The sequence below is a fragment of the Triticum aestivum genome, chromosome 5D, assembly GCF_018294505.1.
Source record: "Triticum aestivum cultivar Chinese Spring chromosome 5D, IWGSC CS RefSeq v2.1, whole genome shotgun sequence".
NCBI lineage: Eukaryota > Viridiplantae > Streptophyta > Magnoliopsida > Poales > Poaceae > Triticum > Triticum aestivum.
Window position 1 is genome coordinate 152,409,796 of NC_057808.1, and position 17,951 is coordinate 152,427,746.

A 17,951-nucleotide genomic window follows, 5' to 3' on the forward strand; every position below is an offset into this window, starting at 1 on the left:
GCGCCACCGCCTGCGGCCCGGGCGCCGTCCTCGCCGCCGCCCTCCTTCCTCGCCGCCATCTCCCCCGGGCCCCGGCGCCTCCTCCCCTCCGCCGTGCCTCCTCCCGCCGGCGAGCTCGAGAGCAACCGCGCCAGATCCGATCGAGGAAGCCCACGGTTGACTTTCCTCACTTCTCCCCGAAAATATTCCCAAGTCTTTTGCATTTTCACATTATATACCCCTGTTCATCATGGCATAACTCTCTGCATCTAGCTTCGTTTCGCGCGTGTAATATATCGAAATGTTAGCCTCGTGATGCTCTACATTTTGTTCAATTGCACCATGTTCATTAGAGTCCATCTTGATGCCCAAATCTCTGGTGCAAGAGTGCTAGTTGCTGTTATCTGCTGTTACTTAGCAGAACATGGAGATTTGTTATTTTTGTATCATTTAATTTGTGCATCTTATGGGTATGAGCTCTACATGTGTTTTGTTGTATGCCATGCCATATTTCCAGTGGTGTATGCCATGTATTTTTGTTACCTCTGTGGTGACTAGCACAAGCATGCAAACTAGGCTCCGTAATGTTTTCTCCAAGTCTTTGTCTGCTGTTATTTTGTTGCGATGTAAACTTGATGCTACAGAGAGATCAATGCATATTTTGGAGATGTCCAGTAAGGATGTTTTGTAGATATTCTTGTAATTGATCCATTCATGCCTTTGTTTGAAATTATGGAGTGACATAGCATGACTCAATCTTGATCTACTTTTGCTATAAAATATTTCTGGCAGATTGTTAACATGATTTTCAATTTTGCCAAGCTTGTTGTAGTTGATCCATACATGCTATGTACTTGCTCTTGCCATGGCTACCTTCATAAACTTTGCATCTTGCTGTAGGTATGCTTGTTGTGTCATGCATTGCTTTGTGGTGAGTGCATCAAGCTCACCAAGATGCCTTCATGTTATTGTTTCTGGCATGCTCTGTTTTCTGCCAAGTCTGAAACCTGTTAACGAAACTTGCTATGTTTGCATGGTTGCCATCATATCTTCTGGTCCTTTTTGGCTTATGGTCAGTAGGGGATTTTTGTCATATGCATTTAGTAGAATACTGCCATGCCTTGTTTTGCTATGTTAAGTTCCTGTAGCATGTTGATTTCGTGCTCTGAACATTGCTACCTGATGCTGTTTTCTGCCATGTCCAGTAATTTCACAGTCTGTGAACCTGTTATCTTTTGCACTTTTGTCATTCTTGTTTGAGCTTGTTATTTTGTGATCTATCCGTAGCTCAGTGTTCATCTTTTGTCAAGCATCTCCTGTAGATTACTGCCATATGCTTTGTCACAACGTTGGAGTGCTGTAGCATTGTTACTTGTTGCATTCTAAGTGCTATCATGCTGCTAATCGCATATTCGTGTCATTCTTGTTTTGCTTGCCATTTGCAAACCGTGCATCCGTTTCCGGTGATCTTTATATCGATTTCGACCGAAATCATCTCATCTTTCCAGTGGCATACTTGGTTTGCCAAGTTACTTCCTTGTTCATCGTTTTTCTTCCGGAGCACGCATAGGCATCGCATATCATATCTTGCATATCATTCATGTATTGCATCATGTTGCTTGTGCATTCCCCGTCATTGATTGTGGTTCCGTTCCTTGTGTTCTTGTTGTGGGTAGAGCCAGGAGACAAGTTAGTGACCGAGGAACCTTTTGAGTACGCTTACGAGCTTTCGACAGCTCTGAGAACCTTGCAGGCAAGATGACCACCCCTCGAAATCACTTCTATCTTTGCTTTGCTAGTTGTTCGCTCTATTGCCATGCTACGCTACCTACCACTTTCTATATCATGTCTCCCATATTGCCATGTCAGCCTCTAACAATCCTTTCCTAGCAAACCGTTGTTTGGCTAAGTTACCGCTTTTGCTCAACCCTTTTTATAGCGTTGCTAGTTGCAGGTGAAGTTGAAGTTGGTTCCATGCTGGAACATGGATATGTTGGGATATCACAATATCTCTTATTTAATTAATGCATCCATATATTTTGACAAATGGTGGAAGGCTCGGCCTTATGCCTGGTATTTTGTTCCACTCTTGCCGCCCTAGTTTCTGTCATACCGGTATTATGTTCCTTGAGTTTGCGTTCCTTACACGGTTGGGTGATTTATGGGACCCCCTTGACAGTTCGCCTTGAATAAAACTCCTCCAGCAAGGCCCAACTTTGGTTTTACCATTCCACCTAAGCCTTTTCCCCCGGGTTTTCGCGAGCCCGAGGGTCATCTTTATTTAAACCCCCGGGCCAGTGCTCCTCTGAGTATTGGTCCAACCTGTCAGTCGCCGGTGGCCACCAGGGGCAACTCTGGGCTCGCCTATCAGAAGCTTGGACAATCCGGTGTGCCCTGAGAACGAGATATGTGCAGCTCCTATCGGTATTTGTCGGCACATTCGGGCGGCTTTGCTGGTCTAATTTTACCATTGTCGAAATGTCTTGTAAACCGGGATTCCGAGACTGATCGGGTCTTTCCGGGAGAAGGTTTATCCTTTGTTGACCGTGAGAGCTTATGAAGGGCTAAGTTGGGACACCCCTGCAGGGTATTATCTTTCGAATGCCGTGCCCGCGGTTATGAGGCAGATGGGAATTTGTTATTGTCCAGTTGTAGAGAACTTCTCACTTGACCCAGTTAAAATACACCAATTGCGTGTGTAGCCGTGATGGTCTCTTCTCGGCGGAGTCCGGGAAGTGAACACGGTTTGAGTTATGAATGACGTAAGTAGGAGTTCAGGATCACTTCTTGGTCATTACTAGTTGACGACCATTCCGTTGCTTCTCTTCTCGCTCTCTCTTGCGTATGTTAGCCACCATATATGCTTAGTGCCTGCTGCAGCTCCACGTCATTACACCATCCTCTCCTCGTGACTCACAGATTCTACCAAAACAGTTGCAGGTGCCGACGATGCCAGTGCAGATGATGGGATCGATCTCAAGTGGGAGTTCGATGAGGAACGTGGTCGTTACTATGTGTCTTTTCATGATGATCAGTAGTGGAGCCTAGTTGGGACGATCGGGGATCTAGCATTTGGGGTTATCTTATTTCATTTGGATCTTGACCGTACTCGGTCTATGTGTGTATTTTGGATGATGTATGGATTCTATTTATGTATTGTGTGAAGTGGCGATTGTAAGCCAACTCTTTATCCCATTCTTGTTCTTTACATGGGATTGTGTGAAGATGACCCTTCTTGCGACAAAACCACAATGCGGTTATGCCTCTAAGTCGTGCCTCGACACGTGGGAGATATAGCCGCATCGTGGGCGTTACACTCTAGCGCCGCGCCCGTGCCCCACCGTACTCCGGCCGCCGCCTTTAAGCTCGTGGCCGTCGACTCCGGCCACCCCAGGCCCGGCTACCGCCACCAGCCGACGCACTGCAATGCCAGCTACCCGTAGAGACCAGCCGCGGTTCAAACCACGGCCTGTACGCGAAACCCGAGCCACTCCGGCGAGTTGCCGCCACGGTGTTGGTCGCCGCCGGCTGAACTCCGGTGACGCCGACGTGGCGCACTTACTCAGCCACTAATGACCCTGCTAATTACCCCTGACTCACTTACTTATGGGCCCCACGCCTTTAAGTAACCACATTTTATTTCCTGCTTAGTTCTAACTAATCACAGTGGCCCCACGCGTCAGGGTTGACCCTGCTGACGTGGCCCTTGACCGACCCCACCCGCCAGTGACCCAAGCCAGCAGTATGACACTCACCAGTTGGTCCCATTGGTTAGATTTGACCCCGGTCAGCGCTGTTGATCACTTGCTGATGCAGGCATGACACAGTGCTGACGCAATAAACCCCTTTTCTGGATTATTTCTATTTTAGAAATATCTGAAAATTCTAGAAAATGCACAAAACTTCTAAAAATCATAGAAATTCAACCGTAACTCCAAATGAAATAATTTATATATGAAAAATTATCAGAAAAATGCAATCTATCCATATGTATCATTCTCATGCATGTCAAACTAAGTTTTACCTGCTGTGTTTGTGATCCATGAACAGCTACTACCACGCGTTGTGCCCGAAACCAATGGACCCTCTCGACTTATTAACCGCCTTGATCTCTGTCCAGGAGTTGCAACTAGTTTCTGGTGTTTGTAGGATTTGTGTTGGAGGCCGTGCGTAGCGCTGACCCTAGGGGTGGGCTATGATGCGGTAGATACACCGTGGCACGGTTTACCGAGCGCCCGTTTGGTGTCTCGGGAACCCAGCACACATCGTTTGGGGCTGTGAGAGAAACATCGGCCGGATCTCCTCGCGGATGGAAACCGAATAGGCGATAAACCTGGACTAGAGACTTGTGTGGTTAGTCAGGTCGTGGCCGACTCCCTCGCCAGGCTTTCGCTTGAAGTTTGCCGAGATACACGACGTGTACATGGTGGTAAGTGGTAAGAGCGTGTGTGAAGAAGTACACCCCTGCAGGGTTATAAATGATCTATTCGAATAGCTGTGTCCGCGGTAAAGGACTTCTGGGTTGCCTGTAGTTCATAGACAAGTGAAAGTGGATACTCTAAAACTCGCAAGATAAGCGTGAGTGCTATGGATGGCCTTCTCGTAGGGAGACGGGGGCGGATCCATAGTGGTGTATTGTTTTGGTGAATATGTGGACTCGTGTGCGCCACCTCAAAAGAGTTACTTGCACTCATAGTTTAGGATAGCCACTGAGTCAAAGCTGGCTTGCTGCAGTCAAACTCCACCACCCCCTTTGTTGATACTGATGCATATGTAGCTAGTTCTGATGTAAGTCTTGCTGGGTACATTTGTACTCACGTTTGCCTATTTTATGTTTTGCAGAGAGACGTCAGTCTCGCTAGTAGTTCCGCGTGGACTTCGACGTTTAGCTTGTTACCTCAGCTACGATCCTGTACCCTTGGGAGGGTCCTGTAGATAGTCAGGCTTCTCAGCCTTTTTCATTTGTAGTTGTCTGTACTCAGACATGTTTATGATTCCACTCGATGCTTGTATGCTATGTATGTTGGGTCATGAGACCATGATTGTACTACTTGGCTCCTCGGAGCCTAATGAATAAATACTTGAGTCGTAGAGTTATGCTGTGATGCCATGTTGTATTTACACATATCGAGCATATTGTGTGTATGATTGAAATTCTTGGTATGTGTGGGATCCGACAACCTAGTTATTTATCCTTGGTAGCCTCTCTTATGGGGAAATGTAGTCTTGTTCTTCCATGAGCCATAGTAGTCCGCTACAGCCCGGTTCACCGGAGTCCTGCTGGCCCAGCACTACCGCTCCGGAACATTTGACTGGCCGGCATGTGATCCACTTCGTTCCTGTGTTTGTCCCTTCGGGGAAATGTCACGCGGTGACATCCGGAGTCCCGCCTAGCCTGCTACAGCCTGGTTCACTGCAGTCCTGTTAGCTCAGTGCTACAGCCCGGATTCGCACGCTGCTGACCGACATGCTCGATGTTGATTCATGTATGCATGTCCCCGTAAGTTAGTGCCACTTTGGGATCATGACTAGTCATGTCGGCCCGGGTTCTCTGTCATATGGATGCTAGCAACACTATCATATACGTGAGCCAAAAGGCGCAAATGGTCTCGGGCCATGGTAAGGCTTCACCCGTGGGAATACCGTGCGTGAGGCCGCAAAGTGATGTGAGGTGTTACCGGCAAGATCGATGTGACTTGGAATCGGGGTCCTGACACTGCCGGAGAAAGAGGAGGACGCGGAGCGCGTGGCCTGACACGCCAGAGCATACTGTGTCCGGGACGGTGAGTTGTATAGGAAGCAACCAAATGATGTTTCTCTACGTTGCATTTCCAGAGACCAGGGGAAGGAGTTGCTATCTGACAAACACGATGGGGACTGCGGGCACCACTCGTCATCACGGACCCTCGTCGGCAAGGCATTCCACAGCAGATTCTCCAGGCCCACAGCGCTCAACGATGCAGCCGAGCTGGTGAAGTCTTGTGAAGCTTGCCAGTTCCACACCAAGCAGATCCATCAGCCCGCTCAGGGACTCCAGACTATACCACTCACATGGCCGTTCGCGCTCTGGGGGCTGGATATCTTGGGCCCATTTCCTCGAGCGCCAGGTGGCTACCGCTACCTCTACGTTGCCATTGACAAGTTCACCAAGTGGGCGGAAGTGGAAGCCGTCCGCACCATCCCAGCTGGTTCTGCGGTCAAGTTCATCAAGGGCCTCGTGAGCCGTTTTGGGGTCCCCAACCGCATCATGACCGACAATGGCTCGCAGTTCACCAGTAACCTTTTCAAAACATACTGTGCTAACCTTGGAATGCAGATCTGCTACGCTTCGGTGGTGCACCCAAGGAGCAATGGCCAGGGAGAACGCGCCAACGCAGAGGTCCTGAGGGGCCTCAAGACCAGGAACTTCAAGAAGAAGCTCGAGGCCTGCGGGAGGGGTTGGCACGACGAGCTCCAGTCCGTGATGTGGTCCATCCGCACCACCGCCACCAAGCTGACGGGCGATACCCCGTTCTTTCTTGTCTACGGAGCTGAAGCGGTCCTCCCTCACGAAGTCAAGCATCGCTCCGCACGGGTCCTGGCATTTGATGAAACGCAGCAGGACGCCACGTGGGGGATGGACCTTGTGTTGGGGGAGGAACGCCGCCGCGAAGCTGCACTGAGGACGACAAGGTACCAGCAGGCGCTGCGGCGATACCACTGCCGCAACATCCGCTCCAGGACGCTCGAGACGGGTGACCTCGTCCTGAGGCGGGTGTTTTTCGAAGGTTGAGGTAAACGATTTCCGAAGGTTTCTTGGTTATGTGTTGACGGATGGATACAGCTGGATCTAGGGATTGTTAGTTTGGGTGATATATTTTGTGTCCCCTGTATCCCCAACACCAGATTGCATAACCAGAAAGTTTCGGGTGTTTATAAGTGGGAATTCTAGTAGCCTTATGATATCTTTGCGACAGACGCATGATATGAGATTGGGGTTCGACGTCTAGTGGTCCGCCTGTACACGGTTGGTTTTAAAGTGGTCTCGTAGTGTCTTAAAGAGTCCTTGGCTATGCCGACTCGGGGACGCTTCGTATGTCATGTGCACAGCCTTGTACATGATGGTGCTGTACGATTGAGCCCGTGTGGGCCCCACCACAAAAACTTCGGACGAAATATCTATCATATGTTTGTTCCGGCTTATTCTGCAAGCCAATACTTTGTTTTGTTTTGAATTGTGGTATTCGAGTTGCTTCGAAATCATATGTTGTTTCCATATCTTTTTCAAGTGGCTTCTCAACTTATGGAAGTGTGATGATTTACTATGGAATTCATTCGTTCATCCTCATTCGAATGTTTATTGTGAAGACTAAATGTTGCAATTTCTATCCGTTGATTCTACTTATCTATTTGTCTATCAAGATGCTAACGGATGTCACCCTCTTCAGGATGGCTCCGCCAACGCGTCAGAATCCGGATCGCAATGAAGGGAGTCAGGCGAACCCTCCGCCACCACCTCCGCCTCCGGAGGCATGGCAAGCTATCATGGCAGCCACCAACGCCAATGCTCAGATGATTCTGCAACTCTTGCAAGAACGCACCCAAGGGCAAGGCAATCAAGGCAATCAAGGTCAAGGCAACAATCAGCCTCACTTCGCTACACTCAACCAGTTTCTCGCAAATCAGCCCAAGTCTTTCAGCTACTGTGCCGAGGCCACGGATGCCGATGATTGGCTCGTGGACATCAACAAGCATTTTGAATGTAGCAATGTCAGGCCTGAGGACTATGTCAAGTTTGCTTGTTTTCAGCTCAAGGACCAAGCTGCTGACTGGTTTCAGCAATACAAAGATTCCAGAGGAGGTCGTGTGATCACTTGGGCTGACTTCTGTCGGGACTTCGAAGCGCACCACATTCCACAAAGTGTTGTTGAGAGCAAGCGTGAGGAGTTCCGCAATCTCAAGCAAGGCAACATGTCAGTGTATCAATTCAACATCCAGTTTCAGAAACTTGCTCGCTTCGCTAAACAAGACGTTCCTGATGAAAAGAGCATGATCTATCACTTCAGAGGTGGCCTTAGAGAGGATCTACAGTTAGCTCTCATTCTTGTTGAGCCTACTCAGTTTGATCAATTCTATAATATGGCACTGAAGCAAGAGGCTGCTTAGCTCAAGTGTGAGGCTTCTAAGAAAAGAGTCAGGGGCGCAGTTTAGTCTTCTTCTTCCTCACTTGTGGCAGCTAAGCAACAGAAGTTCTGGTTGCCTCCTCCTCCTCCTCCGTTTCGTCAGCCTTACCAGCAGAAGAACAAAGGTGGCCATGGTTCTTCCAACTCTTCCAACTCTGGCTATCAGAACAAGTCTCAGAATCAAGCTCCAAAGTCCAATGCTCCTTATCACCGTCCACTCTCAGAGGTGACTTGCAACAAGTGTCAGCAGAAAGGTCACTATGCTAACAAGTGCTTCAACCAAAGGTGTCTTCCGCCTCCTCCTCCTGTCAGATCTTCCAGCAATGCAGTGGTCAAGCATAATCCAAAGTCTGCAAAGGTGAACATGATGAATGCAGCTCAAGCGGAGGAATCTACTGATGTGATAGTGGGTAATCTTCCAGTTAATGATATTCCTGCAAAAGTTCTTTTTGATACTGGTGCATCGCATTCTTTCTTGTCATACCCATTTGCATCGAAGCACAATGTTGACACAGAGATTTTATCCAAAGTTATGCAAGTTGTTTCTCCGGGAAAGCTTTTGACTTCTAGTTTGGTTGCTCCCGATGTTTCCATCAAGATGGGCGACTATAAATTTCTGTCTTCTCCAGTTGTTCTTGGTGACTCGGATATTGATCTTATTCTCGGGATGGACTGGCTTTCTAAGCACAAAGCTCAACTTGATTGTGCTGCCAGGGAAATTCAATTGACACACTCGTCTGAGGATGTGATTATTTATGCCGCTCGTGATGAAACCATTCGGTTTTTTTCTCTCAATGAGAGGGCGAATTGAATGCCATCTCTCAAATTCCAGTCGTTTGTGAGTATCAAGATGTCTTTCCAGAAGAACTTCCGGGTATGCCTCCTCACCGGCCAGTTGAGTTCGTTATCGAACTAGAGCCTGGCACTGAACCCGTTTGCAAGCGTCCATACAAGCTTGGACCCAACGAGCTAAAGGAATTTAACAAACAAATCGATGAACAAGAGCGTCTGGGTTTGATCAGACCGAGTTCTTCTCCATGGGGTTGTGGTGTTCTTTTTGTCAAGAAGAAGGATGGCACGGACCGACTTTGTGTCGACTACCGTCCATTGAACAAGAAAACAATCAAGAACAAGTATCCACTTCCCAACATCAATGAGCTATTCGAGCAAATCAAAGGTGCTAAAGTATTCTCGAAGCTTGACCTCCGTATGGGTTATCATCAGATTCGCATTCGTGAAGAAGATATTCCCAAGACAGCATTCAGAACAAGGTTTGGTTCTTATGAATATACTGTCGTGTCTTTCGGCCTTGTCAATGCTCCTCCAGTATTCTCTCGGGTGATGAATTTCATCTTCAACCCTTATACCAATGAATTAATCCTGGTGTATCTCGATGATATCTTGGTCTTCTCCAAGAATAAGAAGGACCATGCCAAACATTTGCGATTGGTGCTCGACAAGCTCAGAGAGTATCAATTCTATGCGAAGTTCTCAAAATGTGAGTTTTGGCTCGATGAAGTTCTTTTCCTTGGTCACATCATCTCTGCCAAGGGCATCGCTGTTAACCCCGAGAAGGTGTCCGCAATTGTGAATTGGGAACCTCCTCAGAATGTCAATCAGCTCCGTAGTTTTCTCGGTCTTGCAAGCTATTGCCGAAGATTCGTTGAGAATTTCTCTTAGATTGAAAAGCCTCTTTCCAACCTCCTCCAGAAGCATGTGAAGTATGTCTGGTCTCCTGAGTGTGACGTTGCTTTCAACACTCTCAAAGAGAAACTAGTCACAGCTCTTGTCTTGACTCCTCCTGATGAATCCAAGCCATTTGAAGTTTTCTGTGATGCTTCTCTTCAAGGTCTCGGTGCTGTGTTAATGCAAGAGAATAAAGTTGTGGCCTATACCTCTCGTCAGTTGAAGCCCAATGAGAAGAACTACCCCACTCACGATCTTGAGTTGGCGGCAGTTGTCCATGCATTAATAACGTGGAGACATCTCTTGTTGGGAAGACAAGTGGACATTTTCACCGATCACAAGAGTCTCAAGTATATCTTCACTCAACCCAACCTCAACCTCATACAGACTCGATGGGTCAAAATGATTCAAGAGTACAATCCTAGTATTGAATATACTCCAGGCAAGGCCACTGTGATGCTTTCCGCAAGCTGAATCTCCAAGTTGTTCCTCAAGGCTTTCTTGCCAACCTCATAGTATCTCCTATTTTGGAAGATCAAATTCGTGAGGCACAACTTCTTGATGCCATAGTGAAGAAGGTGAAACGTGGTATCGACAAGGGTCTTTCCAAATACAAGTGCTATCGCGTTGATGACAGAGACACTTTATTCCTCGAGGACCGGATTGTGGTTCCTAAAGGTGATCTAAGGAAAGTCATAATGAACGAGGCGCACAATTCTCTTCTTTCCATTCATCCTGGAAGTACGAAGTTGTATCATGACCTCAAGCAGTCGTATTGGTGGACTCGAATGAAGCGAGAAATTGCTCAATTCGTGAATGAATGTGATGTCTGTCGAAGGGTGAAAGCAGAACACCAACGACCAGCTGGTCTCCTCCAACCTCTTGCTATCCCAGAATGGAAGTATGATCATATCGAAATGGACTTCGTGACTGGTTTTCCAAAGTCCAAGCGCGGAAATGATGCTATCTTCGTTGTCATCGACAAGCTTTCTAAAGTGGCTCATTTCCTTCCAATCAAAGAATCCATCACAGCAGCTCAGCTGGTAGAGCTATACACCTCTAGAATTGTCTCCTTGCACGGCATTCCACAATTGATTTCTTCAGATCGTGGAAGCATCTTCACCTCTAAGTTCTGGGACTCCTTCCAGAAGGCCATGGGCACAAACATTCGCTTCAGCACAACTTTCCATCCTCAAACTAGTGGCCAAGTCGAGCGAGTCAATCAAATTCTTGAAGATATGCTCAGGGCTTGTGTCATTTCTTTTGGCATGAAATGGGAAGATTGTCTTCCATATGCTGAATTCTCCTACAACAACAGCTTCCATGCAAGTTCAGGCAAGGCCCCATTCGAGATTCTCTATGGAAGAAAGTGCCGTACTCCTCTCAATTGGTCAGAGACTGGTGAACGCCAACTTCTTGGCAATGAGTTAATCACTGAAGCTGAAGAAATGTGTAAAATCATCCGTGATAATCTCAAAGCCGCGCAATCGCGCCAGAAGAGTTACTATGATAGTAAGCATCGTGATTTGGCTTTCGAGATCGGAGACCATGTCTACCTCCGCGTCTCTCCAATGAAAGGAACTCGTCGCTTTGGTATCAAAGGGAAGCCTGCCCCTAGATACATTTGTCCTTTCAAGATCATTGGCAAAAGAGGCAACCTCGCCTATCAACTTGAGCTTCCTTCCAACTTCGCGAACGTGCACGATGTGTTCCATGTGTCACAGCTCCGCAAGTGCTTCAAGACGCCTGAGCGCACTATCAACTTCGAAGAGATTGACCTCCAAGAAGATTTGTCTTATCATGAGCACCCCGTTGCTATTCTTGAAGAAACTGAGCGCAAGACTCACAACAAGTCAATCAAATTCCTGAAAGTGAAGTGGTCGCACCATTCCGACCGGGAAGCCACCTGGGAACGCGAGGACCATCTCCGTTCTGAATATCCGGAGTTCTTTCAGTCCAAGATCTCGGGACGAGATCCTCTCGTAGTGGTGGAGTGTTGTAACACCCCGGATGTAACTTCCCATATTTGTAACTCCGACTCTTGCCATTTTCGGCTATGTGTTATGATATTCCCTTCGTGGTCGGGTTTTGTCTTTCGTTTTGCATTTTGTTCATGTCATGCATTTCATATCATGTCATCATGTGCATTGCATTTGCATACGTGTTTGTCTCATGCATCTGAGCATTTTCCCCGTTGTTTGTTTTGCAATCCGGCGCTCCTATCTCCTCCGGTGCACCCCTCTTGTTTTCTTTCATGAGCGGGTGTCAAACATTCTTGGAATGGACCGAGGCTTGTCAAGTGGCCTTGTTATACCACCGGTCAAGTTTCGTTCCATTTGGAGGTCGTTTGGTACTCCAACGGTTAACCGGGTAACCGTAGATGCCTTCTGTGTGTTCCAGCAAAAAAACCCCTCAAAAACCAGCCCAAAACCCAACAAACTCTCTTCCATGCTATAGGTCGTTCGATCACGATCGTGTGGGCGAAAACCGCACCTCATTTGGACTCTCCTAGCTCCCTCTACCTATAAATATGTGACCCTCCCGAAAAACGCACGCAGATCAAACCCTAGCCCTCTTCCACCTCGCGCCCGGACAATTTTCCCCGCCGTCGGACGTGTCCGCCGCCTCCGCCTGACGAATCGGGGGCCGCCACGTGTCGCCCGACCCGCCGCCGTTTGCCGTCGCCGCCGAGGCCCGCCGAGCCCAGCGCGGGCCCGTTCGCCGCCGCCTGCCGCCCGCCGGCTCCCTCCGCCGCCGCTCCCGCGCGCCTCCCCGGCCTCGCCGCCGCCGGCCGCCGTGCCACCGCCGCCCCTTGCCTACGGCCGTCGCCGGCGCTGCCCGCCGCGCCGTGCCCCGCCGCCGCCGTGCGCCGCCCCGCGCCTCTCCTTCATCTCCTCCGACCGCCGGCCGCGTCGCCCCTCTCCTCCCGTCGCCGGAGACGAGCCCGACGACCCCGGCCTCGATCCGATCTGGGTCAACGCGAGGTTGACCCGAGACCCCCCCGAATTTGCCAAGTCTTGGATATTTTACAGCATTTGCCCATGTTCATCATTGCATAACTCACTGTGCATAGCTCCGTTTCGCGCGTGTAATATGTCAAATTGTTCGTCTCGTGATGCTCTACATTTTGCTCAACTGCACCATGTTCATTAGAGGCCATCTGGATTCCCAAATATCTGTTGCAAGAGGGCTAGTTGCTGTTATCTGCTGGTTCTTAACAGAACTTGGAGATTTGTCATTTTTGTATCATTTAATCTGTGCATCTTATGGGCATGAGCTCTACATGTGTTTTGTTGTATGCCATGTCATCTTTCCAGTGGTTTATGCCATATATTTTTGTGATCTCTGTGGTGACCAGCACAAGCATGCAAACTAGGCCCCGTAATGTTTCTGATTTCAGAGACTTAATGATTTCTCCAAGTCTTTGTCTGCTGTTATTTTGTTGCCATGTAAACTTGATGCTACACAGAGATCCATGCATATTTTGGAGATGTTCAGTAAGGATGTTTTGTAGATATAGTTGTAGTGGATCCATTCCTGCCCTTGTTTGCAATTATGGAATGCGATAGCATGACTCAATCTTGCTCTACTTTTGCTATAAAATATTTCTGGCAGATTCTTAACATGATATGCAATTTTGCCAAGCTTATTGTAGTTGATCCATATATGCTATGCATTTGTTCTTGCCATGGATAGCTTCATAGACATGACATATTGCTGTAGGTATGCTTGTTTTGTCATGCATTGATTTGTGGTGAGTGCATCAAGCTCACCAAGATGCCTTCATATTATTGTTTCTGTCATGCTCTGTTTTCTGCTAAGTCTGGAACCTGATAGCAAAACTTGCTATGTTTACCTGCTTGCCATCATATCTTCTGGACCTCTTTGGCTTATGGTCAGTAAGGAACTTTTGTCATATGCATTTGGTAGAATACTTCCGTGCCTTGTTTTGCCATGTTAAGTTCCTGTAGCATGTTGATTTCAAGCTCTGAACATTGCTACCTGATGCTGTTTTCTGCCATGTCCAGTAATTTCACCAAGTCTGTGAACCTGTTATCTTTTGCAATTTTTGCCATGCTTGTTTGAGCTTGATATGTTGTGATCTAGCCATAGCTCAGTGTTCATATTTTGTCAAGCATCTCCTGTAGATTACTGTCATATGCTTTGTTGCTATGTTGGAGTGCTGTGGCATTGTTGCTTGTTGCATTTTAAGTGCTATCATGTTGTTAATCGCAGATTCGTGTCATTCTTGTTTTGCTCCCCATTTGCAAACCGTACATCCGTTTCCGGTGATCTTTATATCGATTTCGACCGAAATCATCTCATATTTCTAGTGGCATGCTTGGTTTGCCAAGTTACTGCCTTGTTCATCATTTTTCTTCCGGAGCACGCATAGGCATCGCATATCATATCTTGCATATCATTCATGTATTGCATCATGTTGCTTGTGCATTCCCCGTGATTGATTGTGGTTCCGTTGCTTGTGTTCTTGTTGTGGGTAGAGCCGGGAGATGAGTTCGTGAACGAGGAACCTTTTGAGTACGCTTACGAGGATCAAGCTTTCGACAGCTCTGAGAACCTTGCAGGCAAGATGACCACCCCTCGAAATCACTTCTATCTTTGCTTTGCTAGTTGTTTGCTCTATTGCCATGCTACGCTACCTACCACTTGCTATATCATGTCTCCCATATTGCCATGTCAGCCTCTAACCATCCTTTCCTAGCAAACCGTTGTTTCGCTAAGTTACCGCTTTTGCTCAGCTCTTCTTATAGCGTTGCTAGTTGCAGGTGAAGTTGAAGTTTGTTCCATGTTGGAATATGGATATGTTGGGATATCACAATATCTCTTATTTAATTAATGCATCTATATATATTTGGTAAAGGGTGGAAGGCTCGGCCTTATGCCTGGTGTTTTGTTCCACTCTTGCCGCCCTAGTTTCTGTTATACCGGGATTATGTTCCTTGAGTTTGCGTTCCTTACGCGGTTGGGTGATTTCTGGGACACCCTTGACAGTTTGCCTTGAATAAAACTCCTCCAGCAAGGCCCAACTTTGGTTTTACCATTTGCCGCCTAAGCCTTTTCCCCCGGGTTTTCGCGAGCCCGAGGGTCATCTTTATTTAAACCCCCGGGCCAGTGTTCCTCAGAGTGCTGGTCCAAACTAGAGCCACTTGCAGCGCCACCTTGGGGAAACTCGAGGATTGGTTTTAGTTGTACGTAGTGTTCATCCGGTGTGCCCTGAGAACGAGATATGTGCAGCTCCTATCGGGATTTGTCGGCACATTCGGGTGGCTTTGCTAGTCTTGTTTTACCATTGTCGAAATGTCTTGTAAACCGGGATTCCGAGATTGATCGGGTCTTTCCGGGAGAAGGTTTATCCTTCGTTGACCGTGAGAGCTTATGATGGGCTAAGTTGGGACACCCCTGCAGGGTATTATCTTTCGAAAGCCGTGCCCGCGGTTATGAGGCAGATGGGAATTTGTTAATGTCCGGTTGTAGAGAACTTGTCACTTGACCCAGTTAAAATACATCAACTGGTCTCTTCTCGGCGGAGTCCGGGAAGTGAACACGGTTTGAGTTATGAATGACGTAAGTAGGAGTTCAGGATCACTTCTTGGTCATTGCTAGATGACGACCGTTCCGTTTCTTCTCTTCTCGCTCTCATTTGCGCAAGTTAGCCACCATATATGCTTATTGCCGCTGCAGCTCCATCTCATTACACCATCCTTTCCTATAAGCTTAAATAGTCTTGATCTCGCGGGTGTGAGATTGCTGAGTCCTCATGACTCACAAATTCTACCAAAACAGTTGCAGGTGCCGACGATGCCAGTGCAGATGATGGGGTCGATCTCAAGTGGGAGTTCGACGAGGAACGTGGTCGTTACTATGTGTCTTTTCCTGATGATCAGTAGTGGAGCCCAGTTGGGACGATGGGGGATCTAGCATTTGTGGTTATCTTATTTTCATTCGGATCTTGACCGTAGTCGGTCTATGTGTGTATTTTGGATGATGTATGGATTATATTTATGTATTGTGTGAAGTGGTGATTGTAAGCCAACTCTTTATCCCATTCTTGTTCATTACATGGTATTGTGTGAAGATGACCCTTCTTGCGACAAAACCACTATGCGGTTATGCCTCTAAGTCGTGCCTCGACACGTGGGAGATATAGCCGCATCGTGGGCGTTTCACCTTTCAAATTGGCCGTTGTTGGCTCCCTTCCCGCTCAATATTTGGGGAGAGGACCAGGGCCTCTATAAATAGGACTAGCCACCACAGTAGGAGGCAACGGAGCAGGAGGCAACTGATTCAGAGGCATCTCGCCTAATCCTTAGCCACACACCGAGCACAAGAACACCTCAACATCAGGAGGCTGTTCTTCCCCTGTACTGTTCATCATCAACCCAAGAGGCAATCCACCACCACCACACTGGAGTAGGGTATTACACCACGACGGTGGCCCGAACCAGTATAAATCTTGTGTCCCTTGTGTTGTGAGTTCGTCGAGTTCATTCTTGAGATCTTAGCTGGTTAGGGCGTGGATCAGTAGGGAGGGAATCTTCGCGCGCACCCCAGTTTTCAAACCTTGAGGGTTTTGCTGGAACCTGTGATCCGACAAGGGTATTGAGTGCTTGTTGGTGAAGATGGGCCATACGGGCCCGCTCGCAGAGCCACGCCGTGGGCCGCAGGCAGGCAAGTCTGGGGACCCCTGTTCCCAGAACGCCAACAGCAACCTCTTCAACCGCTTCAAGATAAATGACAATGAGAATGTCCAGCTCACGTTTGATCGCCTCACTCATATCACAAATGAGCTTCATGCACTTGGCGCCACTGAGATCACCAAGCATGAAATCGTCAAGACACTCCTGAGATCCCTTGACAGCTCATTTGACACCCTAGCCTTGATGATCCAAGAATGCCCTGACTGCAAGACTCTCGATCCGTTTGACATACTTGAGAGGCTCAACACACATGAGTTCCAGTTATCTGAGAAAAGAGATATCTATGGTCCTAGCTATGGACGTACTCGCGCTTTGAAGGCAAAGGTTTTTTCCTCATCTGAAGAAGATTCTGACTGCAGTTCTGGGGATCCTGAAGACATTAGAAAGGAACTTTCTATGCTTGTGAAGAAGTTCCAGAAATTCACCAAGAAGAAAGGTTTCAGAAAGTCTTCAAGATCCATCTCGAGAAATGATGAAGCTTCTACTCATGACCACAAGAAGAGAACATGCCACATGATGAAGCTTCCAATGATGAAACCTGGTCACTACATCTCTGACTGTCCTCAGTGGGACAAAGAGAACAACAAGAAGAAGAAGAGCAAGGAATATGATTCTGATGATAAGAAGAAGAATAAATCCTCAAAGTCTTCTTCCAAGTGTTCGTCCAAGTCTTCATCACACAAGAATAGCACATCTGGCAAGGCTCGTGCTTTTGTTGGCAAGGAAATGGATTCAGAGGAGGAGTCTGCTTCTGAGGAGGCAGAGGTGGAGTCCGAGGAGGAGTCCGACTCTGGCGTTGCAAGTCTGGCTCTAGCTACAGCCTATGTAGCCAAGTCCATCTTCAACACTGATGACAATGGCTCCATCACCAACGCTGATGCTAAAGACAAGGATGACTCTACTCCCACCTACTGCTTCATGGCACGTGGGGCCAAGGTAAACTCACGCGATGCTTACTTTCAAACATCAAGTGAAGATGACTCTGACTGTGAATCTAAACCTAGCTACAAAACACTTGCTAAAATTGCAACTGAACAACAGAAAGCTATGGAACATATTCAAAAACTGTTAGACAAAAGCGATGACCTGTTGGACGCGGAAATGACCCGATCTCAATCCTTAATTGAAGACATCAAAAATCTTCATGTTAAGTACGAGGAACTTGAAAGTCGTCATGAAACGCTCTCAACAACTCATGAAAAGCTTTCCTATGATTATCTTCAAAGGAAGCAAGAACTTGAGAAATTGAGAGCGGCTCATGAAGATCTTCAAAAAGAGAACGAGTCACTTCACGCTCAACAGATCAGTCCCGCTCAGGAAGGATTTGAACCACCATGTCTAAAATGCGTTGAGCGTGATAACGCTACTTCTGTTGCTGAATGTTCCACTACTGCTACTGTTGCAA